Source organism: Empidonax traillii, unplaced genomic scaffold (assembly GCF_003031625.1).
Source record: "Empidonax traillii isolate 1590-97213 ecotype Southwest subspecies unplaced genomic scaffold, ASM303162v1 scaffold645:size365152, whole genome shotgun sequence".
Classification (NCBI taxonomy): domain Eukaryota; kingdom Metazoa; phylum Chordata; class Aves; order Passeriformes; family Tyrannidae; genus Empidonax; species Empidonax traillii.
In genome coordinates, this window is record NW_020955838.1 from 106500 (window position 1) to 115901 (window position 9402).

At 42.9% G+C, this 9402-nt stretch overlaps 1 long non-coding RNA gene across 4 annotated transcripts; it reads left to right on the forward strand.

The window, feature by feature from the left end:
- Positions 1–134: 134 nt before the first annotated feature.
- Positions 135–8847, forward strand: LOC114065321. 4 transcript variants are annotated; one of them, XR_003572925.1, is made up of 4 exons: positions 135–176; positions 1344–3159; positions 7477–7532; positions 7815–8847. It is a non-coding gene; the product is annotated as an uncharacterized LOC114065321 (long non-coding RNA). The 4 variants fall into 4 exon arrangements; XR_003572923.1 differs by having other exon boundaries at positions 7477–8847; XR_003572926.1 differs by having other exon boundaries at positions 1344–2775; positions 7477–8847.
- Positions 8848–9402: the final 555 nt, after the last annotated feature.

The following is a 9402-nucleotide window of genomic DNA, read 5'->3' on the forward strand; positions in this document are numbered from 1 at the left end:
CGCGGAGGAGCTCGGGGAGGGGCGGGGCGGGGCTGGCCGGGGGCGGGGCCGGGCGGGCACCCCCGCGAGCGCGCGCGCTGCGGCTCCTGACGCGCGTGTCCCGGGCGGGCGATGGAGGCGGAGCCGCCCCGCCTCCGGGCAGGCCCCGCCCCCCGCCGGGAGAGGGCGCAGAGCAGGTGCCATTTTAAGTGTGGGCAAGGCGCCCTCACTTCCCCCATGGTCTGGGTAGAGGGCTGGCGGCTGTGTCGTTTTGGTTTAATTTTTTAAAAATTTTTATTTCTTTCTTAAACGCGACACTATGTCTTTTGTAAGAGCCGGCTGCTCGTGGTGGGGTCAGCCCGCCTCCTTAGCGCTCTCTTCTCCCCGTCGCCGCGAGGGCTGTGGTGACGCTGTTGTTGTTTCCCTGCGGAGGCCGTGGGGGTTTCTCCTGCCCGTGTCCAAGATGGTGGCGGGCTGGCGCCGGGGCGTTGTGCCTGTGCGCGACGGCCTTGCTGAGGGTGGCGGGCGCGTTTCTCTCCGGTGTTTCTGCCCATTTCCCATGTGCTGTCTTCCCTCCTGGAGGGCCTGGAGTGTTGTGGAGCAGGGGTGTCGGCAGCCCTCCCCGTGGTGAAATCCCCTCCCCCGCTGCTGGGCCGGGCCTGTCGGCGCAGCACCTTTGCCAGCAACAGAACGGGAGGACAGGGAGGTTTTTGCTCGCCTGAGGCGCGGTGTGAGGCCTGTGCTGGAGCCGGGGCGTGATACCGCGCGTCTGCCGCTGCTGGGAGAAGACGTGTACCCACTGTGCCTTTGAGGGACACGAGTGACCAGAAAGCCTTTGTGAATGCATGTAGCCAATTTGCGATGGGGGAGAAGGCAAGCTGTGAAACGTGTGGGATTGGTGACAGTCGAGAGGACGTTGCACTAGGAGATGGGTCCATGAAACCAGTACTGATAGGAGCTGTGATGCCAGGTGTGCCATGGCTCCCAGTGAGTGATACGAATTGGGTATTGCCTATCCAAGATCAGGATTTACAGAGCCAAAGCCCTTTTGGAGAAAGCGTCAGAAGGAAAAGTCTGTAGCACAGATAGTCTCTCTTTAGTGAAGAAAAGCCTTAGATTTTTAGAATAAAAACCTGTATGCCCCCATGTGCTATTCCTTAGCTCATTTCCGTGCTTGATCAACATGTCACATTTGGTTTTGAAGTGGTTGAACATGTCACTGAGTTTCAGCTTTCACAACAGCATAAAAGACTTGGGTAGTGTAATAAACCCAGAGTCTCTAAGGGCCTGACTAACAACCTAACTAAAATAGTATTGTTACAGCTTTTTGCACAAACTTAACACACACTGTTCTTGTTTCTTAGAACTCCCCAAAGACACCTTGACAGTCTGGATACAGCTGTTTTGTTGAACTATGGCCACAGCAGCAACAAGGTATATTTTTAAGAGTGAAATGGAAAGTTGGAAACACTGGGTCGAAACCTTCCCCAGGAACAGTGGTCACTTCCTGAAGACATAGGAGGAGGAATCAAGTTAAGTGCTTCTCTGTAATTACTAATCTTTCAAAGTTACATAATCTTTTGACTACTGCATTGAAAATGGGTACACACAAATCAGTGACTTATGAGCATGAGTTTCCGTCCACAGTTATCAGAACCACCCAAACCATAGTAAATATAAAGCCATATCACTGCTGTGAGCAGAAGCCCACATGTTGACTTCTGTGGGGGATAGGTATGTACATCAAAGAGCATGACCAAACCTAAGAACTCAGAAAGACAAACAGCAATTAATGCTACATCTTTATTACGGTGGACCTTGTATGACCTTGATTTTATATCCAAACTAAGCTTCTGCATTACTCTTCTGGAAAAAGAAGTCAGCTCTTTCCTATTTCTCATGTTTCAAATCCAGTGTTGCACAACCGAGCATCCAGACTTGCTGTTGTAATTCATGCTGTAGAGCATCCTACCCACTGAAATGAATGGGAACTCTAATGAAACTAAGATGTAAGGATGGCAACATCTGCCTTAGAGTAAAAATGGAAATGCCAGCTATGCTATTAAAGAAAAAAAGGCCATAATATACATGAGAGAAGAACCATGAGTCCTACCTTTATGGTATCTATGAATCTTAAACCTTACAGCATTAAAATATGGGAAGTTTTTATTTGTTCGAAACACAGAACATAAAATGCGTAGAAAACAAACAGCTCACAGTACGTATTCTCCCTTTCATCTTTGTCCAGAACTCCCACTGTTTTCTGTGCAGGAAAAACCAGTGCAATATGGTCCAATGTCTGTAAGTGATAAAGCAAAAAGCATTCCATTAATTTATTTCTGATTTAATCTGGGTTATATTATTTCATACATGTTTGAGACTCCTCAAGTTGCTTGGTTTATGCACGCAGCGCATATAAATATTAATATTTGGATATTGCAGTATTGCTTCGGCCTATTGAACAATTTTTAAAATATGATTTCTATACTGAAAAAAAAGCCTCTTACAATAAACTATGACAAGGGGTAGAATATAGTCCTTATAAAAATCTGGTTGTGTTGATAAAGAGAAATTGCATAAATACTGAGACACTAAAGTTCAACAACCAGCTCGTTAGATGAAGAAATGCCCTGTTCTACTGGAGAACACATCGGAAAGACTTTCAAATGGGGAACTGTACTCTGATTCCTGCAATCATGGTCAGCTTTGTCAGCATGACTGCTAGAGCAGAGTAAATTTAACACCAGAAGAGCTATGGTCAGTCCACCTTCAGCCTTGCCTACCTTCAGTGAAAAGGTGTGCACCTGAAGACCGCTACATTTACTGAGGTGCGGTAGTTTAAAATATTCCTCCTAAGCATACCAAAGTGCCAGTACTTAATTATCATGGAAGTTACCTTTGTTGATAGTTTATACTCTTTTTTTTTTTTTTTTTTCCTGGACAAGGAACCAGAACTACTAAAATACAGATGTGTAGTTTCTGCCACCTTTGATATGAAGGCAGAAATTCCTGGGAGAGTGTCAATCTGGTTAGTTAGGACTTGTAACCTCTTCAACTACTGATACTCAGTAAGACGTGATCTGCCTGACTGACTCCAAAAGCAATAATCCATTGTTTGAACCACCTTGTCTCTCTCCTGCAGGGAGTTACCTCGTTCTGTGGGACATGGATCAAATCCAAGTGATGTTGCACTTGAATAAATGAGAAATTTTTGTGAGGTCCATTTCTCCTGTTCTGCTGGGAGGACGTGAACTCACAGTGGGAAATAGAGTCTCTTAAATCAACACTGAGATTTCAGGTCATGAATGCACCTCAGGTTACTTTCTCTTTGCTTTTACCAAATGTTGTACATGATTAATTGGTAGAAAATAAAGAAAGAAATGGGGAGAAATAAGACAGTTAGGTAATCCAATCAACTTTCCTGCTAGCACAGACTTACTTAGCTTGTTTATTATTATTTTTCAAATTATTTTTAAAATAACTAAAAGAATTCCTCTGAAAAAATTTGCACAAGCTCTGCTCTTCACTGCCAACAAGATTTTCTGACATTCAGTCTTTCCCCACCCTCTTTTCATTTACTCCTACTTGTTCCCATATGTAGAAGCCCAAGTATTTCCTCTCCATCCTTAAGGTTTGCATTACTTAAGCATTTGCTGGCTGGAGACATTTCTCCATGTACCTCTGCTTTAACAAAACTGGATGTATTAAGCTCTTTTAACCCTTCTCCATAACACCACTCTTCCAGATAATTCTTTCTGCTGCTCCTTTAATTGCGTCATTTGCCTCAGTGTTATGATAGATGACACAGAAACGATGCACATACCAGCACTGAATCTGCGAGGGAAAAGTTGTCCTTTTGGAAAAGTTTCAATAAGCTTGAGCTGCCAAAATGACTTTGTATCACATCAGTGTTCTGCATCAATTGGCTGCATTTTTGAGCACCCTAAAACAGGGTTTACCACCTAGTGGATCTATGGTGTGTCTTTTACTTGCCTGTACTGGACCTGTGTGCTGAAGGCATGCCTGCAATGAGCACCAGTGGCTCAAGACTCTCCTGCTGCTTCACTTCCCATGCCAGCTTCAAGTCATTGGAGGGCTTTATTTCCAATATTTGTAGCATTGCAAAACTTGTGCATGAAGAAAACAGAGGATATATGATATACTGGGATTTTAATATTCAGGATTGTCTACAAGATTTATTTTGAACAAACCCTTGTTACTTTTTACTCAGTGAATATTTTCAAGATAAACAGTGGTAAATTTGGGGAGTTTTATTATTTGTTTTACTTTGATTTTCTGTTTGCTTAACCCCTCATCATCGTATGATTTTTGTTAACCTAGTGGGAAAAAATATCCTCAATTTCTTTTTGAATTTTACATTTTAGGAATTAAATGTAACAATCCAGAACTTACTTTGTCAGAGGAAGGGATGACGACATTTTGATTGGGCTCATAATTTAGGATACACACTAGCCAAGTGGGGGCCTGCTTTCAGCTTTACCATGATAAAAATCATGGCAGTCTCTGTGATTTCGGTTTACCAGTTCCCTCTGAGTAAAGCAAGGATGCAGTATTTTGCTGGCAATAGTGCTATGTGTAGTATCACTACTGTGAGCTGCAGCGTGAACTGTTGCTGTGGATACATATCTGGAAAGAAGCATGAAATAAGCCCTGGCCTCATTTATTTGACCACCACTTCAGATTTCCCTACTGCTACATCAGTGTCATGCAATTGCCATATAATTGTCCCCCTTGCCTACTGTGATCCTGGCACCAGGCAGAGTGGACTGGTCTGATCTTGTGTGACCTAATAAGTTGTGATTGGCATACAGGTTTGATGTATAAAAGGTGAAACCTCGGAGGAGGCTGACTAGAAATGGGTGTTGTGTGTCTGTAGTATGAGGTGAATGACAAACCAGTGTTACTTGACCTAATGCATTTGCAGTGTCCTCATGCCCTCCCTGTCCCATGCAGTGCTGTGCACTGGGTTATAGAGAACTTGGGAGACAGAACACAAAGGGCTCAATCCCACCACAACCACCAAAGGTTAGCTTTGTGCATAAGAGTACTGTCAGTGAAGGGAACTGCTCCTGTTTGCCCATATGTCATTTAAATTCCTTGCTTGTATGCTCCAGACTTTCCAGATTCATTCCCCAAGGGTGCAGCAATTCAGCCCTATTTTGCTGTCAGCACAGTATTACTGCCTCCTCCAGTGTTTGGCAACCTGGCAGTTTCTGGTGTAGTGGATAGATATTTTGGTGTGACAGCAAGGTGTGTGATATTTATTCCACCCATACTCCACATTGATTCAGCAAAGCTGGAACTTTCTAACACAGCACTTCTCTCAATCACAGTCTGGTAGAAATCCAAGACTGCTGACATGGTATAGTGTGGTATGGTTATACCCACAGAATCATGCTGGGTATCAGTGTGTCTGCTCACTTTGTGGTAAATCCCACGTGTTGAATTTTCTGCTGTAAGAAGAGGCATCTCATGCTGAAACATCCCTGACTGCGGAATGAACGCACTGATTGATTAGAAGGACAGAGAAAGAAGGAAGAAATAGAAAAGGAATGGGCCTGAACAGAGAATAGATGAACCAATACCTTGTTCTGCCTAAAGATACACAGGACTGCATCCTTACGTTCCTAAAGATTTTCTTAGTGTTGAAACTTCATTGAAAACTTGTTCTTTCAGTTAAATGGGATTCTACCAAAAATGGTGATAAACTTGGGTATATGTATCTTTTCAGATGAGCACATCCAACTGCATTGCAATGATGTGCCAGTGCCAAAGTCTTTCTGTGCTTGGGTGAAAAGATGTTAATTAATACTCAGACTGGTCAGGTGCAACTGATTTTCATTACAATTTTAAAATCATCAGCACACTTGATCATTTGTCCAGTTGTCTCCATGCAGATTCAGAAGCTCAGCCACAGATGCCTCCATCTGAAATTCTTGGCCAGAGTTTATTCAGTCCCAGATTACCTGCCAATGCATGTGGAACCTGTGTCATAGGGAGGCATTTTTTATGAGGTGCTGTTGATTGCAACGCACAAGCTGAACAGAACAATAGAGGAAGCACGCAAAGGGGGCACACATCAGCCACTGTGGATTCTGGTTCATGCCTGGGCCCTTGATCCTCAAAGAAGGAGACCAATGTCAGTGACATCTGCACATGGAGATCAACTTGCAGGATGAGGCAGGATGAAATTCTGGTGGTAGAATTTGATTAAGTGCCTTACGATTTGAAAACAGTTCCATCTGTTTCTTCCTGCTTTCTGTGCATGTGGTGTGTCTTCTCTGTCTTTTTAAAATCTCTCTTCTGGAAGAGCTTGAGGAGTTTGATGATTAGCTTTCTGTCATTGCCCTTCAGACAACTCCAGATATTTTCTCCATCTTAACTCAGTTATATGCTCTATGATATATAAAGTATGAGTAAGGGGATGTCTGGATTTTCCTGTCCTTTCAGGTAGCCTGTGTTAACATTAGTACTGTCATTCTGTATACAGTCTCTCAGATAAGCACTTCTCTTTTGCTCTTTGGTTTTCTCTTTCATTTCTGTTTCTGGATTGGATTGTATAAATGATGGCTCTTCACTGTTGGAACTTCCCCTTTGCTGCTGTGGGTAAGCATCTCTTTCAGTTCTGCATGTAAAATAGAAAAAAAAAAAAAAAGATGAGACCAAAGGCTCTTATGGTGCAGCTTGGTAGGTTTAGAAAGATCTTCCCTCATATTTTATTGCTGTGGACTGATTGACGTCTCTTTAACACGTCTCCAAGTGCTTATTATCTCATCTCTCACACTGGGACATAAAGGCTCCCAAGAAGCACTACAGAGATATTTATCTGTGCGGGTTAGCCCCAGTATAGGCTGTACTGGTATGATCATTCAAGGCTCTATTCCCTCGGCTTCCATGTTCATTTGTGATCGCTTCATTTTCTTTTAAAATGTGCTGTGCAGTACTTTTTTGTGCTATAAGGCTCTGGGGGAAGCAGTGAGGTATGAGGAGATGAGGTACAGAGCTCATGAGTGTTGTCTCCTCTCTTTCACTCTTCAGAGGAGATACCAGATCTGTCAGGGCAGAAAAAAAAGAGAAGTTGCACCAGCTGAGCCGGACGGGAGTAACACAGCCCCTGCCAGATGCTTAAGTAACAGCATGGGGCTGAACAATTCTGCAAATGGGATATAGCCAGTACTTTAGGAATTTGCTGCAGTTCTCAGTGCCAGCTCATTCCAACCGGGCAAGCATGTTGTACTGTCCTATAAAATTGTATCAAATCCAAGTCTGCATAAGCTGAAATATGGCTGAGTATGAGATATCCCAGTCTTTTGTTATACACCAGAGTACAAAAGATTCAAAAGACGAAGTGCTGCCTTGGATGAGGAGCTGTGGTAGGTTGGAGGGCCAAGGAAGCCAGAGTTGAGGCTCCTGAGTAACTAGTTGATTTTCTTGAAGAAATTTGTTTTTAATAAGAACCTGCCGCTCTCTTTGCAGGTGCTGCTTTCCCATCAGCAACACAAGAGCTGTCAGTGTTGCCTGTCCAAACCGAGGTATAGACATCTGGGCACACATCAGGGTGGAGGTGGAATTTTGTTAACAGAGAGAGCTAAGAACTCAGAGAAGACAGAGCATTTGGGAACTGATGCCCTCTCTGGAATATTAAAAGACCTTATACATACCTCAGCGGTTATGTCTATATGGATGAGTGTGGAGAGTTGCTTGCCTGCTCTTATACTTAGAGCTACCAGGCTGCAGGCCAGCTCTGATATGAAAACTGAAACCACAGCATTGTGACACTGTGCTTGTATTTACCATAACTGTTCTCTCTGCAGGACTTATCAACACGGCTCTGAGCTTTTGGTGAGTGCAGCTACCTGATACCCAGACCAGTCTGATAACATCCATCTGGCTCAGACTGTAAGCAGCTGCATGCACCACCCTGCACGGGCACTTTTGGTTAGTTGCAGTAGTCAGCTCCCACACAGCTACTGCAGCAGTTGTACACAGATACAGTGAGCTGCTAGTCACTGTACAGTGGAAGCAAACTGCTTCTGTGGCAACAACACTCTTAACATATAATTTCATGTTTCATACTGTAGTGGGTTTATAATCCCTTTGGATTCTTCAAGTAAAATGTAAAAATGACAATATATTGAAACCAAATGAAGAAAAAAATTAAAACCAGAGCAGCTCTAAACCGACATATTTAAAATTACTTTGAAATTAAATTAAGCTTTTCAAAGACAAATGGGTTTCTTGTGGCTCCAAAACAAACAGTAAGCAATGAAATACAGACTTATATGTGCATAAATGACTTAAGTGGTGAATGGGAAGGAGATGGTCATGGAGGGCTGAGCTGAAGAAAGTATATTTGAAAGCTCCTGAAAAACCCATGTAGGAGAGAGTTCCACAGAAAAACTGAATACTATGACTCAACTTGATCCAGATAAGGTTTTCATAGGGGACTAAAAGGCAAAACCTTTGATCTTGGTTGCTGTGATAGAAAATTGAGTAATAAATAATGATTCTTTTAATATCTTAATCATAGCTTATAAAGGATTTTCTCTTGCTAGCATTCCTTTGCTTCTCATTGTACTTTGACACACACAGCATGATTGCATGAGTGTCTCAAGTAAACTCAATAGCTCTTCCAGGAGGAGGCCTGACTCCTTGCAGCCCACCAAAGCTGAATGTGTCAGAACAAAGGGACTAGAGGAAAAGCAGCCAAGGGGACTTCCTGGCTGGGGATTGTGTAGCCAGCCATCAGCCTGCTTTCATGGAAACACTAGTAAGAGAAACATCCTCAGGGAACCATGTGGGCAAACGACAACAGATGGATCTGGGGAGTTCAGCTTCTTCCTTAAGCAACATCTGCTGGTGTTGGAAGTACCCAGAAAGCCACACTACACTTAAAAATTAAACAAAACAAAAAACAATCTGCAAAAGGAAGAAGAACAGCCCAAGATAAGATAGCAGCGAAAACCTGCATTTTAACATAAAAGCTTCATGAAAATGTTACGTAGCAGTAGTCATGCCAGATAGAGATGATTCAGTATCATAATCGAGTCTGAGCCAAAGCAGGCCTGGTCATGTCCAGAACTTTCAAGAATTAAACTCTTGATCCTGCTCAAAACATGGTTATTTACTATGCCTTCTGGTTTACCTGCACACTGCTCCTAAAGTGAAGCTTTCTTAGATTCTTGCATTAGAGTCTTGTGAACTAGTTAAAGGCAGAAAACAGATACAAAATGGGTACACTGATCAAACAGCAGGAAGAGGAAATACCAAGACTTTGAATAGAAAACTTATAAATCTATAAGAAATTACATGAGCAAGCATATTTTTGAAACTATTATCCCTAATAAATAAACAAACAAAAACCGTAGTGCTACAGTGATATTCTGTGAAATTCTCAAACTT